Source organism: Galleria mellonella, unplaced genomic scaffold, assembly GCF_026898425.1.
Source record: "Galleria mellonella isolate WM207_F2 unplaced genomic scaffold, CSIRO_AGI_GalMel_v1 utg38, whole genome shotgun sequence".
Taxonomy (NCBI): domain Eukaryota; kingdom Metazoa; phylum Arthropoda; class Insecta; order Lepidoptera; family Pyralidae; genus Galleria; species Galleria mellonella.
This window is the reverse complement of record NW_026442090.1, coordinates 7,500,918-7,522,295: the sequence shown is the minus strand read 5'-3', so window position 1 is coordinate 7,522,295 and position 21,378 is coordinate 7,500,918. Positions and strand designations below refer to the sequence as shown.

The window sequence follows — 21,378 nt, the reverse complement described above, 5'->3', positions numbered from 1 at the left end:
TATGTGTGTTTATCTAACAATAAAGTCAGCTATTTTGTGAATTAATTTTTTTTTTAATTTTTTTTTATGCAACTTGGAATGGGAATCAAGCTGACGACCCACCTGATGGAAAGTAATAACCGTCGTCTATAGACATGAGCAGTATCATGGACATAATAGACTATGCTGTTTCGCCAATGATACCCCCCATGCGTTGCCATTCCTGTGAACTCAGATGTTATTACTCTGTACCCTATAAATTCACTGCCATATCCCATCTTTCAAACCGAAACACAGCCCTGCAAACACAACTGCTTCACGGTAGAAACACAAATGGGACAGAGGTGCCCAAGCAAACGTCTTTTGTACAAAGTCTACCTCTGGTGTTAAAGTATATTAATAGACACTTCTTATATATCATAATAGTTCATTAGAATGCGTTTAATGTTTTTACAAATATTGTTACTTACATTCTAGGTAACGTTAATTAATATTATCTATAATATTACAACAAGTTCTTCCAGGAAATAATTACCGTTCAAATTGCGTGACCCTCCTTTGTAGCAATTGAAAAGAATTAGATTACTATCTGTTTTTATCAAGTCAGTAATGACATTTGTCTATAAATTGCATTGTGACCTTACGCAATATAAGTTTGTTAACAATAACGTTAGGTTACGTGTTCAATAAGTACAGTTAACAAAAACAATTGTATTGTCGAACGATTAGCCGTCTATAGCATCTTATTATTTTTTGTAATACCATCAATAAGAAATTAATATTTTTATATATTTTAATAATATATAATATAATAATATCAATGAATTATTTTATTCTTGTATGTATAATTTTTACACTTATATATTTAATAAAATTAATGAAATATCATATATAATAAATACATTTTGCAACGTTATTAATGACACCATTTGTTAATATATTTGTGTAAATGTTTGAAAATATATATGTATACTAATTACTACCAAAAACGATATTTTTAATAGTTACGCTTAATTACACAGTTCTTTATTTAAAATAATATATTGTAAGGCATACACAATACATATAAATAACCCCCCCCCCCTTTGTGGATAGTGTATAGTGGATATGTATATTTTATATTAAACTGTAAGATAGAAGAAATTATTTGAATTGTAATCTAAGTTTATTCATTAGGTATATTTAATAACAGGAAATTCACACTTGTAATTTAGTCTATAGCAAAATTACAGGAGATTTAGAATAGATTAGTAACTTCAGTGTAAATTGTTTGTCGCTCATTTTGATGGTGATACATTTATGTCCCCTAGTATACACTAAATTATTATAGCAATATAAAACTACTATTAAATTAGCAAAATCCAATCGATTCTTGTACATACTCGTATGTTTTAATATTATATTTATAATCGCAAAGAAATAAGAATGTTGACTGTACAATTTCGAAATAGTAACCAACAAAGGTCAGTAATGACTAGTTAGTAAGAACGCCCGGCGCCGCCGCCAATCGAGCACTTGGAACAATTTCGGCTTCTTTAATTATTTGCTCTTATTTCGATTTTTTTATTTGTGTACTCAAAAAGCTTTTAATGTGATGATGCCAATATTAGCGCTTATGAAGTGTTGTGCAAGCGAACAAGGACGGCCGCCGACACCGCCGCCACCGCCGCCACCGCCGCACTCCGCACGCCCCGCCTGCGCCGCGCTCACCGAGCAGCGCCGCGCCGCGCCGCGCCACCGCGCCGCCGCGCCGTCGGCACAGCAACTACCACGCGGTATTGCCGTAATCATTTGCAAATTGGTCAGACTTGTTATACGAGTATTTTATTTTAATTCGTCTATCTCAGATATGTTGATTAACAAATAATTTTACAAATAACTGCTAATAAAAATATAAGATTTGGTTTATACATATATTACGTTTTATTATCTATAAAATTACCCACGACTCATTCTACATGTCGTATTTTTGTCTTGAAATAACTTTACATGTTTGTCGCAGTAGACATCTTACTAAATTAAACCAAAGTAAATCTAATTCAGAATTTAATAGAACAGTTAATTACTTATTTATTACTTATCTGATTTTTGTTTATTAATTTAATTTAAAGCACACTCCCTATGAAGGTATAGTTTTTAATTAACTAAGCCATTTTACTATATTTTACCGTGTTCCTAATTTAATTGCGAATAAAACTTTTAGAATGTATTCATTTACATAATCATCATCTTTACGCTGTCTTGCATATATGGATGGATTTTAAATGCAAGTGATAAAGCATTTTAATTACACAAAATATTGAGAAAGCAGAGTTATTTTTAGCTTTATTTTGAATATGCATAATTACAATCCTACTATATTCTATACAGTCTTTAACATTTTATGTAAAAAGAATAAAAACTCACTCTACCACATTTTCTTTGTGGTTATTTTTTATATACACTGATCGTCACCATATCAATCATTATCTGTTCACTGCTAAACATAGGCCTCTCCCATAGACTGCCATAAGAAACAATCCTGAGCTACCTGCATCCACTTATAAATACTCGTAAATATGTAATTCATATACAACAAAAATACTTTACTATCTAAATACATGTACACCATACAAATAAAAACATTATATTTATTCATTAAATAAATAATATAAATGTGGTGTAGGGCCCTTTGCTGACTCCTGGGCCCTCACCAACACTGTTAGCCGCGCTGCCAAAGCGCCGCGGCCGCTATCTTCATGCACTTCGCTTATAGTGTTGGTGAGGGCCCAGGAGTCAGCAAAGGGCCCTACACCATATAAATATAAGTTATTTTAATATTTACTATAAATAAACTATGATGAAACCACTGGTTGACGGGTAGATACTTCTGTTCTGACACTCGAACACTTATATTTTTTACCAATAAGCAGCTGCGCTTGCATTTAATTTCAGCAGTAATGGTATCCCAATATACCAAATTAAGAAATGTACTATCTATTGTTCAGATCTTTACCTAAAATAGTTTGTCATTTCAACTTCTGTAAAGAATAAACTATTACTATAATTTCATGTAATGGGTTCTACTCTAATATTTATGTATACTTGGGTTTATTGTGTTTATAAACGTGTACATAACTAACAATAAATGGTGTCATAAGAACAAATTCCAAAATACTATAGGCCGGTAAGCTCAGACATCATGCCTTACCTACCTATCACGACTGCCATGAATCAGATTAATATACCAACACACTTGCATTAGACGCACACATGTACACCACGTGCGCACATTGTCCGCACAAGCGTCTCTGTATGTATACACACACGGTGTTGTGTCAGCGTGTGCGCACACACCAGCACACGGGAGGTTCAACGTACCAATCGCCAACTACGCGAGTTCCTTGTTCCACTTTACCACTGACACTATATTATTATCGTTCCAATGGAGTTTCCGACTTGAGCAATGCTTTTTTTATAAAAAAGTCCTTAAATTTATTTTTTAAACTTACACTACTTTGTCACCTTACTGCTATTCATTATTATAATACTTTGTTTATCATTTAAAAAAACAACGTTGTAAATATTTTAGTAAATGTATCTCATATAGCAACGTTCCTTCTTATAATAAAATATATTATTTATATAAATAATGATATTAAACTAAATCTTTAAAAAGATATGTGGCATGTCACGTCTAGCTACTAGAAAATTATTATATTTAACTGCTGCTACTACTGTTGAACATAAACATCCCCCTTGGGGGTTTTGCCAGTAGTTGCCACATTTGGCAGGCGGATTGACAATCGCAGTCAGGCTTTAGAGATGTTTGAAGAGGGACGCTGCCGCCCATCCCTCGCCCTCCCTTAGTCGCCTCTTACAATGCCTCCAATGGAAAAGGAAGGGATAGCTCATTCTATGTCGGGACCACACGACATAGAATTGATTATTATTCAGTAGGAATAAACATATGTACAAGTTCCCTTCCGTATTTATAATAATAATAATAGTAAGGATTCAATTATTTTTGTAAATAAACTGTAAGCTTTTATTTACCTTCATATAAGTCAGGATACGAACCTAATTCGGTCATCCGTTTAATTTTGATTGTATTTTAACAAAATTTCAAATATTAATATAAATAAGATGTAATAAATATAAAACAAATAGGTATACATGTTACAGCTGAAAAACATCGCTTTCCTACCTTTGGCAGTAGAGTAAAAAATAACAAAAAAATTTAACTTTCAATAGTACGATTGTCACAGCACGTAAAGACAAACACACGTGTTATGCAAATTTTAAGTACGTGATAATAAAACGCCCACACAAACTCAAATCTGCAGAGACGTGATGTTTCAGTGAGACACAGATAACGTCCTTTGTACCTACGTTTATGTTTTATAAAATACATTTTAGTTCATATCAAAAATAAATGCACGAAGCATTAAAATTTATGTAATTTTTATGTTGGAAATTGAATATATTTATTTAATAATAAACAATTATTATTATTTAGATAATAATGAGATCTGATAAGATTAAATTAAATGTTTATGATCATTTCAAGAAAGTGTTCTAAGAGAAAATTGTAGATTTCCACCCTAAAAACAGACCACAAAATAACAAAAATTTTAGTCTCCCATATTAACTTTACAGGTGAAATTGCGTTATTGATTGGTTGGTTAAATTAATCAAAACATAATTCATATATTTCATTTTATACATGTACAGTATTTCGCTTAAATATGAAAAAGTAAATTTAGAAAGATGCTAATAATTTCTTCCTGTGTTATATCTACTTAAATTTATAATGTACACAAAATAGTTCTTATATTTTAATTTATACAGTTTCAGTCAAATTGTTTTAATAAATAACAATTTACAACATATTATGGAACGCCTACAATGAAATTAACTAATAAATCCTTTTATTTTATTATGGTTTAAGGCATTACTCGGCCAGGAGGCATAATCATGGTATTATGCCCGCTGGCCGTATGTACCCGCCGCATACCTGCCTGGAGTATGGACTCAGAAAGTGCATGAGCCAGATTATGTATGTATATAATTATACTTAACTACATTTTTTTAATATGTTACCCACCCATTCATTCTTATCGTCTTTAATTAATTCAACCCAAAGGTTGTCTGGAAGAGATTGTCTAACAATAAAATCTTCTCCTATATTAACTATACCTATTGAAAACCCTTTAAGAATTCATGCAATTCATATTGGTGCGATAAAATTTTAAATAAATCAATAAGTATAGTTTTACTAATATTATGAATGTGAAAGCGAGTTTGTTTTGTTTGTTACTTTGCAATACTTGTAACAGTTTAATCAATTAATATAAAATTTGGTATACACGTAATATATACGTATAATGGATAGATATAGGCTTTTAATTCTGGTCAGAAAACATAAAACATACAAACATAATTAACTAATTCAGTATAACAATTAATATGTATTTAAAATAATTAATTGTACATACGTAATTGATAAATTTTTACTTTAAAATGTTAGCCATTAAAAACTAACTAACATGTCCTAAGACAAAATTTGCATGCCTTTAGATAATGAGAAATGTGTAGCTCAGTTACCATTTAAGACCTTTGTACCACATTTCGAGCAAACAAATTATTATTATTATTATTATCCCGGTCACCCGGAAAAGTTAGTCAAATAACAAATTACAAATATAATGAAGACAAAAGTAGTAAAACACTAATTGAGTATTACTGCCTTTGTGTTGGCGCTGTAGGTGTAATAATATGTTATTAAATAAATACCACTTAACGAGCCACAAAGGCGCAAATAATACAACTAGAGGTAAATGTCAAACTTAGAGATTTACGAAGTGCATAAAACACGAGTGCGAGTGCATGCAGGAATCAAGCACCGAAGTGCCGTAGGTTCCCAACTATCGAAAGTTAAATAAAGAAAACTCTTCAATTAATGACAAGCAGTGGTTATTCATTAAAGAATATAAACGTATGTAAATATATTTATCTATATATAGAATAGAATAGACATAATCTTCATTCAAATTGACTAAACCAGGTATTATGAAATTTGAATGGAGAATAACATAAACTTTTTTACCTGTTCAGTGAAGGTATCTCTTTCACGCGGACGAAGTCGCATGTAAAAGCTAGTAAGTACATAATTTTACATTGTATTCTTATCTACTTTTTGGTGATATATATTATTATATAATAAAATAATGCATAATATTAATTATATCTCCAAACACTCAACCTAAAGATAAATTGGAGATCTATTATTGGCTAGCTATTATAATTTATATTTATTGTTGAAAAAGCTGTTGGTCTTTTAAATAAATAAATATATAAACTAAACATCTATAAATGTTTAACATACATATTATCTAGATACTATTGGTATTCACATTTATATATATAATTATTAACCATATATGCATATAGTAAATATAAAATATACCATAAACTATGCAAATAGCATATCAGGAAGAATATAATAGGGCGCGTACAAAAGGCATGCTCCACGCAAATTGGTCGTCGAACAAAAGACATCAACGCGTGAATTTTCTCGTTCAAGCTAAATAGGTAATTAGCAGCAATTACTGTGTATTCATAAGACGTGTAAAGAGGAAATTTAATCCAAGATATAAAATATAAGTGGCAATTTTCGAGGCTTGGAGAGGTTATATACGTAATAAGTAGGTAAGTAGGTACAGCGCTAGTAGACTCGTTGCATATTTATATGGTACGAACTACAGAATAATTTAAAAAAAAACGCCTCGAGAAATCGTTGTAAATCTACGTTATCTGAAATTTAGAAGAAGTTTTTTTATAAAGTGTGGACATATGAATAATGAATCATGGTAATTTCCCCGGGAATGGGTAAAAATAGAGTACACGCTAGCATAGCCGTCGTCAATGTCTAATATTTTATTTATAAAATTACATATCATTTCATGTTGTTTCGCTTCATTTTATTAAAAAAAACGATAAAGTCTCTTCATTATCTCTAATGATGTTATATATTTGCAAAATGTTATAAATAGAATTAATTAATTTCTAAAATTAGATCCACATATTTTCTAAAGCTTAAGCGAAACTTGTTTATGGTGAAATTTTATCATCACACCTGATTTTTAACATTTTAAATTTTATGTGATATATACACATTCAGAAGTTCCTTTCTTATCCTATGTTTAGGGTAGGTAATGATTCATTCATAAAAGTATAAGTGTGGTAAAACCAAGAGAACTGAACAAATAAAATGCACAGTCGCACGCGACGTATACTATAAGCACATTAAAATTGAACAGGTTTTGCAACGCGCTGACTTGGAAAAAACCTTACTTAGTCAATGTTCTTAATAAATATGCAATTATTTGTTTGTATTCGGAATCCTGACCAGTTACATTATGTATAGTATAATCTATTTTCAGAATTCCGATCAGTTATATTATATGTAATGGTATAAACTATTTTCAGAATTCCAACCAGTTACATTATATGTAATGGTATAATCCATTTTCAGAATCCCGACCAGTTACATTATATGTAATGGTATAATCCATTTTCAGAATCCCGACCAGTTATATTATATGTAATGGTATAATCCATTTTTTAGAATTTCAACTAGTTATATATAATGGTATAATCCATTTTCAGTATTCCAACCAGTTATATTAAATAGTATGATCCATTTTCAGAATTCCAACCAGTTATATGTAATGGTATAATCCGTTTTCATCAAACGTAGACCGTGTAATTATACAAGTGTAATTTTTTAGCCGCAGCTTCGTCCGCGTGACCGGGATAATATGTTGATTGACCAAAATAAAAAGTAATTTAGAAAACTAATTAACATATACCAGATGTATATCAAATTTTATGATTATTAGATTAGCTATTAAGGCGCCATTTTTAATATTAATAAGAATATAATCCTTTGTTAATATTATAGCGCCCCTCTTGAAGTATCATCAGAGTCTAACTGCAGTTGCCAATCTACCTGCCAAGCGTGGTAACTACTGGCAAAATCCCTCCAATAGGGGGAGGCCTATGTTCAGCAGTATAGAGTTAGCAGCTGATATAGTAATTCTTTATTACTATAATTTATTTATTGTTCATTTATTTAGAATATAAGTACATATTTTTGCTTAGATTTACCAATGTACTCGTCACAAACCAAAAATAGAACTTTATAATAATACAAATAATTCTTTAATGAAAAAAAATATAAAAATAAACATTAAAAATGCAATTCTGCATAATTTGTTACCATTCTGCGAAACTTTGTAGCAGTACAGTAAAATTATATATATAATACAGTCATTATAACTTTAAAATCCTACTTTAATTTATCAGTAACTCAAAATGAACGTTTATTTATTCACATTATTGTACGTATGCATATCTCTATATGTATTTAGAAAACGAACAGAGTTTCGTGCCTCTAGTCCAACTGTTTATAATTACTCTTCTCCATCCAAAGATTGCCTGGAAGAGATCGCTCTTAGCGGTAAGGCCACCCATTGTTTTCTTAGTGTAATATTTTCTTGTATTTGTTTGTTTATAACAAGTTTACTATTGTAATTTTATAGAGGAAACAATAAGGAATCTATCTATGAAAATTTAGAAAGATGTTTGTATGAAATTTAGTACATGAGTAGGTAGATAGGTACACATTTAAATACTGATTCATGCAAACACAAGAAAAGCCGCAGAATATATCTAGTAATGAAATAAATGGTACTAATTCGTGAGTGCCATGTTTGTCATGTGAGCCAAATAATCTTAATTAATGTAGTCGTAGCGTAGACCGGTGGCTTGAATAATTCATGCGACTGTAATGTTTATGTCCATACAAGTGGCGAGGCGGTGGTAAATGTGACGACGGCCGGCTCATCCGTCACCACTTGTAGGCCGTATGAAGCTGCGTCTGCTCACGACAACTACGAATGTTTCATTTTCAACTGGCTTCAAAGAGAAGAAGGTACTCAATTCGATTGTATTCTTTTATGTTTGTTGTCGTCATTTCAATTTCGTCAGTTATAAAACGATTTGGACAATTCTTTTTTTAAATAAAAGGATATACTTTACAGATCAATTTCATAGGAATTTTATTCAAATCAGTTTTGTAGTTCAGCTTATAAATCAAAATAACTGGTTTTACCACAAATGTAGTCAGTTCTTTTGTGGAACACAATTTTAAATTACGATATTTCATTTTCAATAGTTTTACTTAACTTACATGTATGACGATAGTTTGTGTATACAAAAAATTCGATGAACCAACCCTAATATCGAAATATGTATTAGAAATAGCGACATAAATTGGCATTGGCATAAATTGACATACAAAATAGCATTAAAGATACGGGATCAAATCCCACCTGCTTAAAATTTTTTTAGTCCCGCAATAATTGGAACATGATTTTTATATTTTAATAATATTTAAATATCAGAAAAGAGCTTTATTCTTTTTTTAAATTATAACTAATAGTAAAGTTTTAATAAAAGGTGGAAAAACGTTCGAACGACTTGATTCGATAGGATTCCAACAGATATCTCTCTGCTGCCCAAGCAAATAGCGACATGTACAAGTTTAACCCGAAAACTTAATAATAAAAACTACTTCATGGACTTGTTACAAAAATAAAAACTTTTCAAAGAGATATTTATGTTTACGAATAAGATTTGACGTGTTTACATAATGCGACTATATACGTATAAGTCGCGTAGACGTGGCTGGTTTGAACAAGGCAGTTTAGTTCGCCAAAACACGGAAACTGCAAAAGTGGAGGCCGCGCAGTAAACAATCAAAATACAACACAATACCTTCGCGTGAATATGTATCAAAACATTTCATTATTATCTATTTAAAAATATCCTAACATAGATAGAATATTCAATTATAGGTTATAGCGATACGTACTTATAAATTACTTCGTTTTTAATATCATGTCCGCATTATATATATATATATATATATATATATATATATATATATATATATATATATATATATATATATATATATATATATATCTATGTTATTTTTAATTTATATTTAAATTAATTCAGAATACATGTAATACTTTAATAAAATGACATAGATTACAAGTTACAATTAATTTCAATAAAAATATAATATTTATTGATTTACACTTTATTGCACCATTTGTAAAAATAATAAATACAGTAAATTTATTTGCTCTTTTTCTAGTTCTTTCTTTGTATACTAAAATTTTTGCATAAAGTTTAAAAAATTCTTGAGTTATTTCAAGGTATTAAATATATTTGTACTTAATATTATTAATTCGTGTAGTCCTGGCATAGAATATGCCACCCCTTCCTTTCCTGTTGGTGTCGTATGAGGCGACTAAGGGAACTTAATAGTCGAGGGATGGGCAGCAGCGTCCCTCTTAAAACAACACCAAAAGCTTAACTGCAGTTGCTAAACGCTAACGCGTGGCAACTACTGACAAAACTCTCCTTATGAGGAAGGCTTATGTTCAGCAGTGGACAATTAAGAGCCAATATAATGATAATTATATTTATATGATTGCTTTGGAAGTGTCAAATTAAGTAGTCCAAAAGTTTGCAAGCGTGTTCATAATACGTATTAATAATAACAGACAAGTTGACGTTTCGACCGATATTTTTTGCTCAAGCACGAGACTCAACGGAAATCCGTCTTCGGTTTTGCCCACGCCACATAGAGCTTAATAATAATTGTAATATGTATCCTTTTAACGATACGTTGCAAAAATCCGGACATCCGTTGAATTTAATAAAACTTATATTGAAATATATATATATATTGAATATATATGTATAGCGTACATTTAATATAAAAAATAATGTATCTATTACATGATAGTAATATAGAAAGAATCAAAAATTACAGGAAACTACAAGTATGTTTAAATTAAGGAAGTACTTGTCTGTAAATAGATTTTATATACACGTACGGAAATATGCAATTAAATATGCTATACAAAAATTTATTATGATTTCGCTTCTGTTTGGTTATTGCACTGTCTTGTTAATAGTAATATACACTTAGTATATTTTGTATATTATTGAATAGTTGTTTAGTATCTTTTTTAAATTATTATGAAATTACTGTATAATCAAGATATTATTTCCATAATGCAAATTACACTTGATTGAATAATACATTAAACGGCGCCGTCCGCAATATCAAACACATTTAAAAGCCATATAGTTCCCTAGTTGATTGGTCATATTTCACTGTATTTCAATACAATGAACTTTTCCATTGGCAGTTTTATTTAGTATGAATGGCATTGTTCTGATGTTTTAAGATCAATACGCGTCGTCCTAATTGTATTCGAACCACTTGTGATGCGAGCCCGCAAGGCCCTTGACTTTTAGCCGACGCGCCGTATACGCCAACAAATCATGGCCAGAATGTTATCTGAATGATCTGCAGATTACAGAGGTGAAGCTATCTCACTCAAGAAACGTATGACATTTAACACATACTACTCAATGCACAATACTCAGGCTCTTTATTGATCAGCACTTAATAATTTCTTACCGAAATGACTGATAGACACAAACTACGTTATAACTTGTAATGTCCGTTTGATATGTTCGACAAGTAATCATGTTACAGCCACTTGATCTTTTACTTTTTAAGAATTATTGAATTACATGTGTGCTATTATATATATAGTTGTGTGTGCCAATAATATATATATATCAAAAGTATAATGAATATCTCCACATGTTACTTAGTTATGTAAGGGAAGCCTGTACAATTGGTTTAGACTTCAAGAATGGTAACAAGATGCAATTTGCAATACAATATATTCCGTGATGACTATCATATTATTCATATCAATATACAACAGCTATTACTTTCCATTTAACACACTGTCAGCTCGTTTGCCCTTCCTGTAGTAAAAGAAAATTTAAAGTCAAGTGCGTAACAGGACATAATCAACATTACTTATTATCGACTCTAACTCGAGATAATTAGGCCTAGGATATTAGAATTTCTTGTTCAGTTTAGTTATTTAAGTAATATATTTAAACTTGTGTTCCAAAAAAACCGACTTCAACCATGATAAAATTAGTTATTTTTATTTAAAAAATACTAAACCGATTTTGATAAACTTTCAATCCGTAAGTATATCTTTTCAGATAAAGAAAGATTTTTGCCAATTAGTTTATAACTGACGGAGTTATGAGGTAACAAACATTAAAAAAAGACGATCGAATTGAGACCCTCCCTCTTTTTGAACTCGGTTGAAAATATTTCATGATTTTTTGCATAGTGTCTGTAATAGCAATATTCTGTATAACTTTCTCAATATTTGTTCAATTAAGTGTAAGTACATATCGTTTCTGTGGTTTAAGCAAAAAGCACAAGAGTCCGTACTGAGTAGAAAACCGCGAAGCCTTACATTACATACCGTACGGGCTTCATTTACAAATAAGTGGGCGAGTGTGCATTCAGACGCTCTTTATCACTCTCACTTTTTAAGTGACTCACCTGTCAGATCAACTATTTGTTAAAAAAAACACTACATATATTGGCAACAATAAATGGCTAAATACGTATTTCTATTTCAAATGCAAATCAATGCTTATAGTTTAATTACGTTCTAACTCGCCTTTCGAATACAACAAATCGATTATATTTGATTTTAAATAAACTAAATCTTAAACTAAACTTTTATATTATGATCAATAATTGTCTGCTAAATGTTTATTCTTATAGCATAGAAATAAATATCAACATAATACATGTTGCTTTTATAGAGGATGCCTCTAAAAGTAGTCATACTATATTTTAAACAAAATAAATAAGAGTAAATCCATCTCATTTCACTCTATTATTATAATCTATTAATTATCACTTGCATTATTAAATGTAACGTGATTTTAGAATTATAATTTCTTATATCAATGCATTTAAAGTTGAATACATTGACGGAAGAAGAATAATTACATAGCATACATATATTCTATTTAATGACATAAAGTTCTTACCTTCAATTTTAAAATTGCAGTCTAAAGATGGCTGCACACGGGTGTATCTGTAATAAATGACGTTTTTAAATTAATAATAAAGTTAATTGAGATCTAAATATAAGCATTTAAAATTTAATAAAATTATTCTATTTTATGTAACAAACTAATATATTTTTAATAATATGATCTGTACACGTAGGTACAACATACAATTTAAAATATATTAATATCATAGTTCCTACACATTTACTTTATAATTTATAAGTCACCATAGTAACCACTTCCCATTAAGCGGACTGCATGCCTGATTGCCATCGTTGTTATTTAAACAAAATAAAAATAACTGTAGGAAAGGTATAGTTAATCTGCATAAAGATATTCAAAATCGCAAAACATTATACTAGCGGAGAGTTGGTGTTATTCACCTTACCGAACACGCGGCAATAATTATTAATATTTTTAACACGCCTATGTTAAATCTTATAATATGTTGATTATCAAACAACAAAGTCAAATAGTAACCGAACTACAATGTTAGCTGTAGGTATACATGATGTTAAAAGCTAGAAGTATTAAAGTTTAATGACAGGTAATCTGTCATCAGAAATCTGGGAAACTAAAAGCATTCGAAAATCAAGAGACAATGCGTTGCATATTCATAAAGCTAGATTATATGTATATAAACATATTGTATAGTTAAATATACACAGTTTATGATGTGAGTCGTACGGTATAATGAACATGCGGATGGTTTCAAGAGAAATCTGTAAGTGTGCGTAAATTACTCGATAAAACGGAGATGATCGCCGCTCGTAACGCAGAATCGTCGCGTGAAGTCACGTCACATGTACATATTATTATTTGCAATAACGATGAGGATACTTTGCATAGTGTACAGCAAATCAATTATACGAATAATTCTACTTACGTAATATTGTATTATATTCTAAAACTTTAGGCGTAACAGCAATCTGGCGGTATTTTTATGTATTTGCCAGATACAACTAAATACCATACCACATAAGAGTAAGTTAGCTAATACAATCCTTTACATATCGTCATTCATCATTTTAGCTGATAACTATCCACTGATGAACATAAGTTTTCTCCACAAAGCGAGTTTTGCTAGTAGTTATCACGCTTGGCAGGCGGGTTTTTTTTTTATGGGTGAAAATGGTATGGTAACCCCGCCTGCGCTAACGGGATACGCTGGCGGAGCACCAGTGAAGGGTTATAGATGAGAATGAAAACAGGCCAGTTAGCCCATCATGATGAATTTATCAGGAATTTGGCAGGCGAGTTGGCAACCGTAGTTAGGCCATGAAGATGTTTTAAGAAGGACGCTGCTGCCCATACCTCGACCTTTAAGATCCCTTAGTCGCCTTTTACGGCACCCATAAGAAAAAAAGAGATGCCGGGACCACAAACATTAAATCTTTCACATATGATAACCTACATTTCAGTGGTAACACTATCTTGTTATTAGTAAATACAAGATAGTGATTTTCACATTTATTGATGAAGGTTACTGCTTGCTTTCAAGTATTGGATCGTCAACTTGACCGTTCCATCAGTAGTATACTAGTATAAAAAATCTAAATAATGACCACATATTAGCATATAGTATATATACGTGACAATCTTATAAATATTAATACTCGTAAATATGAAAGTGTGTAAGGGATTTGGATGTCTACATGACTGGTTATTTATTATTACGTATACTTTATACAAATGAATGTATTTGAAGAAAATCTGTTACACAAATGTAGATTAATATACAGGATCGTAAAAAAAAGCAATGTTAAAAAGTTGATTACTGCGTTCGGATCGAACACTATAAAGTTTTTTATTTGTGTAATTAAATAAGATTACTAGGAAAACTCGAAATAAAACCCTATACTGAACCAAGACGCACGGCTATTGTGGTAATAAAAAGATATATCTTCCTCTTATGAATAGATACCATAAAAGGGGAAAACTGTGTCCAGAAGGGGGAACAAATAAATTGTAGAAAGCTTTTTAAGAATGTATTATAATGTGTGCATAATAATAAAAATGCAACAGGGAAAACTTTAAATTTTATTTTTAATATAAAACTAAAATTTTATTTTTGCACATGTTTATGGGATTTGTGACATAAAAAAATATTTCAATAACTAACTAATTTGCTAGATTACAGATTTTTAAATACCTAAGAACTACATATAATAATAATAATATATATTAACATAATTTTTACTTCTAATTGCATTATGCATTGTCACTGGGATCGTCTCTACCTTCTTCCTCTAAAACAAAGCCCCCTTTTGGTCATAAGTCTGATTAGAAAAATATCTTTTTATCGGTTAATATAGACACTTACTTCTGCTATATAAAGTTAAACTTAAGTTTTATAATTGATTATTAACTAAACTAACAACACTACAAATTTGGATGCTTCTTGTACATTTATCTCACCGCTAATATCGTATTTACTGTTAGTATGTTCATACTAATTACCTGATAATGATATCACTGTCCGCTGCATCTTTGTAACATGTTTAAATAATCTTTGTAATGTCAGTTTCGTGGAGACTATGTGTACAAAATGAAAAAGAGTTTATATATATAATACACAGGTTTCATCTTCCTAACAATTTAACTGTATTGTTTACGAATAAAATATGAAACGAAGTATTTTTTGTTTTTCTTTTGATACGTTCTTTTATACCAACATACAACAGATATATAAAAGCGTTTATATAAATCCACACAAATATATCTTTAAAAATATATTGATACCTATCTGTGATACCTACATAAACTTTAATAGCATAATAGCGGCTCGGTGTAAAGAGGTCGTTCGTGTTACATGGTTGGAAACTGGTGCAAAGCGAAGTGGTGCAAACCACAAAACCAGTCCTGCGACAGGAAGCGGCCTCGAAGTGTCCCCGCCCCGCAACCCCCGCCCACCACCCGCTGCGCCCCCTCACCTGCCGCGCGACCACCTGACCTGATCCAGACAAAGCGCGTCCTTCACGCAGTGACGCATGCAAGTGCATTGCACTAATAACAAGTCCTTTCCATGTCCGGTAGGTAACAAGTAATCGACAGCACTCAGTCGTAACGCGGTAGCTCAATCTTATGAGTTGCTTTTTTATTTAAACAGCACCTATTTGAATATATATTACATTACTAGCTATAATCCACGGTTTTGCTCCTGTGACTATGTTTCGAATTGTGTACCAAATGTAATTGAAACTTGTTAAGACGCTTAAGTGTTACTCAAAAACGAGTTTCCAAATCTTAGCAAACAAACAATTCACTCAAATAATAAGTGAGTGTTTATTGTATTTAGAAATCTGACTTCAATCATATCAAAGTTGAAAGGTTATTCCTATGTGCTTTCATCTTGTGCAACTGTTTTTGTGCCTAATTTTATAAACATTAAATGTGACATATAAAAACGTAGTGATTTCAAATATGACAAAACATCAATGAACAACAAAATAACACATTAGAATAAAATGTTACAATATTAAAATAGGTCAATAAATAATTGTTGACAAAGGAAAAAAAGGAATTAAAATCTAATTAGAATTACCGAATGTACTTACTTTAGACCTTATTCCTTTCGGAAGTCACTTTATAAAATAGATGTTACAAGAAACGTGATGTGAGTTACACTTATCAAACACGTCTGTTAATACACAATGTTTAGATATTTACTTAGCTGAGAATCGAATTATAATGTTGCTAATGGGCAATTTTAACCAAATTATCATCTTAAAGTGATTATTATTAGCATATATGGTATTCGGTTTATTTGGCTAGATAATCATTCAAAGTCTAGCTGTCGCCAGTTCAGATGCGATTTCCGCTATATACGATGATCTAAAAAATCAATTTATATTGGGTGTATTTTAATTAAGAGCATGACCTTGCTTATTTATACTTGACAAATAATTATAAATTTTATTTATCTATGAGTACTATTTTTTATTATTTTCAAATTTTAAAATTAGATCTGATTAATGGAATTATAATTGAACTTAAACTAAGATAATAAATACTCAGTTATATACATATATAAGTATTTATAAAAAAAAATATAAAAATATTAGACGACTAATATAACTGAATATAGATATTTGCAGCACTAAAAATTTCATAAGAATCGATAATTTTGACATACTTGTTTAACATATTTGTGGTATGAAAAACATCAATGCATAGCAGAGCGAAAGTATTAATATAAGAAGGTATTGTTTATTAAATACTATAGGCAAGTAATAGCTTATCAAATTTAAACAAAAAGTAACATGCTATAAGCCCATTATGGATTTAATGAAAGAGTATTTTTATAACTAGCAAATACGAAATTCAATTGTTGTAGACAAACTACAAAAAATAAAAGGTAATTGAAGCCATTTTTATATTATTGTACCTATTTTGCTTTTGAAGATTTAATTTTATTAATAGGTCTTCAAAAAAGTATAGTCTATAAAAAATATAATAGGTATTCACATAGTGCACAACTTGAGTATTGATTACTTTATTTTTTGCTTATATCTTTTACAAAAAGAACTTAGCTTTGTATATTGACCGTGTAATTTCTGTGTCAGTAGAAGATAGAAAAAGTTTTTATGTTAGTCTAAAATGGCAATTTACAAGTAGATATTTCTAGCGCCTTATTGGTCACGAAAGAGAGATAAAAGTAACCTAGCATAAAAGACATTTTCGTAGCCCGAATCGTGACTAAAATATATCAGCTGATAGCAGAGGACTGCTATTGTACTGAGCGTAAAAGAACAATGGTGTTGATGGGCAGGCGGTAGTGGTGGCGGGGAGATGCCGGCGTCGGACAGCACAACAGCGAGCACAAAGCAGCCGCGCGCCAGAGCAACCACAGCGAGTCTCATCGAACCGCCCAAAGAAACAATCTCATAGAAAGTAGAGCAACTCATTTATTTATTCAGTGCAACAACAAGTGCGAGCGAGATAGTGCTGCGAAACTGGCTCATTAAAATAAAAATCTGATTTTCGAGTGCAACTTGCGCGAAGTAAAATAAAAGTTTCTGTCGAATTTTGCTCGAGTTATTCCAAAAAAGGCGTATGAAACGCCTCTGCGACGAGATCTTGAGATACAAGTGCGAGGAGAAACCGACCGCAATAGCCCCAGACACACACGCGCAACCACTACCACTGCTTTCGATTGCCGATGCATATTTTGAGTAAACCAACTTTACCTGTAACCTGTATGTTATTGATGTAAGAACATTAGAAAATTTTAAATATTACATTACCTTGCCGTAAATTTTCTGACAGCCTATACAAGTCCTTTTCCCAAAGACGTGCTGGCCAGACAGATAGAAATAGGATATATTAAGTAATATAAAATTTAAATTCCCCTTATTTAACATCTACATAAAGCTTTATAACTTTATTCCCTATGACGTCCCTTATGACATCTAATAGAAAAAAAAATTGTTTACACATTTTATTTCACAACCACACGGAACTATCTTAAATTATTTTGATACCTATATAAATATAAAGTCCAACTTTATTTATATTCCGTTTCGCTTACAACCGTTTTCACTACAAGAACGAAACCATTGTCTACAGCATTACGCAGTTTAGCGTTGCATTAAGTGCACGACATAATGCAGCTATAATCATCGTCACGAGTCGCGTTATCCGCACGCGCATTTACTATGTAAATAACACCATACACTATGCATTCCGCGAGCCGCCCGACAATATGCAAATTACATTAAATACATTTACATTCATCGACGTAAGCCAGTTTCGAGCTTAATTATCAAAGTACATTTATTTCACGTGTAAAAATGTTACGGTCATTATTGCTGAACAAATGTTCCAGTTTTGTATTCCGTCAGACCACAACCGCCGCGCCGCCACCGGTGTAAAATATTCTGTGATTTTAACTGTAGTGGGTGTTCATAATTCCAATTGACTGATATTTTCAGAGCACTGCCACTCAATTACAATGTACATGCAAAATTAACGAAAATCAAAACGGAGACGCCTTTCACTTCCGAGTCCTTTCTAGAATTATTTAATGTCGGAACGTATTTTATGATTTACCAACTCGCGAAGCGCGTACTTCAACGTAATGGTCTATAAAATGATTTCGAACTTTTATTATTTATGTCAATTACGTTTTGTGGAAACATTTTATTTCAATCTTGTGACCTACTTATTTATAATCCATTTGACCTGTAGGTAGATATTTACATTCAAATCCTGCATTAAAACAAAATGTTTGTGGGTTAACATGCGTCATTACAACATAATTTTCTTTAAGATGCATTTTAAAAATTAGGTTAAGAATTCACACTATACAATCATACGATTTTGAAACAGATCATATTAAAGTAATTATCGATGCATCTTTTACGACTTATTCTGCAATTTTAATTTTAAGACCAATACTAATTAGGATTGGTCTTAAAATTATAATTGTACAAATAATATAAGTTTACTGTACTACAATTATGTTATCTTTATGTATAAGGTATGAGATTTGTTTGTGTTTGTTAACCTTAATATAGAGTACTAAATTTTTATACAAGATTAATTACTTGTCCAGTTAAAAGCTAAAATAATAAATATTAAACCTGTTATTGTACTCTATAATTCGTATAATTATTATTCATATAATTCATACGTATAATTCTTACAATGAATCTATAATACTCGATTTATATGACCACATTTCTTCACATCTATGAGGATGAAAGGAGTATGGATACAGGTATGCATGGAATCGAGAATTTTTCCACATAATAACATGTTTTTTAATGGATAACAATGGAATAGTAACCCCTCTTGCGTTAACACTATACGCTGGCGGGATACCAGTAAGTGATAGATGAGATCAGAAAAGGCAGGTCAGTTAGCCCATTGTAAAAAATACACCAGAAATTCAACATGATGGTTTCCAAAGGGGACCACGTGGAGATCGACCTGACAGGATATATTGCCAGTCCGCATTACTAACAAATACCTTCCCCTCTAAAAACATGTGTTACACTACCCAACTCTATCTCAAATACTGTGAATAGAATAGATAAGTATAAAGTCAGAATGATATATCACAACATGAATTTTAAACAAAAGAAATACTCAATATCGTGACTATAAAACCTTACAGTGACCTGACAATAAAAATAACAGAAAACTAGTTGTGAAAATTGTTGCCGCACAGGTGTTAATTTATGTTGTCCATCACCGTATTATGACCATAAAATTATGGCAGTGGAAAGCTGACAATAAGCGAACAGAACTATTTACATACCGTTACATATTTTTTGTTTGGATATATAATTAAGATTCAAGAATTTATTATCACCTCAAAGGTATTTATTTTGAACAAAAAACAGATGGTACGTGATTATGGTAATGAAAGAATATAAGAATAGAACTGTTTACATACCTCTCCATGTTTTTATTTGATACCTAGAGAAGAATTTGTTATCTTAGATTTACAAAAAAATGAAATGGTTCATAACTTATCACGATATTTGAATTACTAAACCAAACAACTTTACTCCAAAAATATATGCTTAGGGAAAATTGTTTAATTTCATAAATAATAGCGCTGGATCTTAGCTTGATATGTTATACCATTTCTGTTACACGCTATATATTGAACAGTCTGCCTTTTCTATATAAATATAAACGTTTTTATGTTTAAATACTACCAGTATTAGATAGCAAATGTTTGGTTTGTAAATATTTGTCTGTCACAAGAACACCGCCGCCACCCACACCTGCGTGTGAACAGCCGTGATCAGTCAAACAAAACACAAACTCCGTATTGTACCACTGCACAATGCATGTCAATCTAGAATTATATTGAGTATTAATATTTATGGTAGATAAATAAGTAGATGTTCTTTATTTTTCCCTCCAAAAGATTACAGTGATACTAGTAGTGGGCAGAGACATTTAGAAAGTTTATTTCATGTAAGTGATGAAGGTATGGTGGTCTATTATATTTACAGTGTGTTTAATTAAATATAGATAACGTATGTATTACTGATATTATATATAAATAACTCTCCTGTTTGCTTCGCCGTAATTTCTACCGCTGCATACTCGTGCGCCTATCGGTAACGCACGAGTATGCAGCGGCAGACGCGGCGGCATCAAAACTCAACGCATGCCTCGATGTTACTCGAGCGGGAAATCAATGGTCACTTCACTTACTCTCTTCAAGAATTACACTACATCTACATATACGAGTGCTTCGAAAATGACTCACACTAAACAAATAGTTTTTGTTGCTTCGTTAAAACCTATTTCATTGCTGAAAGTGTTTGTCTGAAAGTTGTGAGAGTTTAATTCAACGGAATGCAAAAATGTTTACCTAAATCAAATACTTAGTCATAGCAC

At 31.1% G+C, this 21,378-nt stretch overlaps 1 protein-coding gene across 1 annotated transcript in view; it reads right to left on the bottom strand.

The window, feature by feature from the left end:
* Window positions 1-21,378, bottom strand: part of LOC113522725 (uncharacterized) — a 93,201-nt gene that overhangs the window by 40,396 nt on the left and 31,427 nt on the right. The window contains exon 2 of the mRNA XM_031913930.2: window positions 12,991-13,037. The gene's annotated coding sequence lies outside the window, so the exon portion shown is untranslated. The remainder of the gene's footprint in view (window positions 1-12,990; window positions 13,038-21,378) is intronic.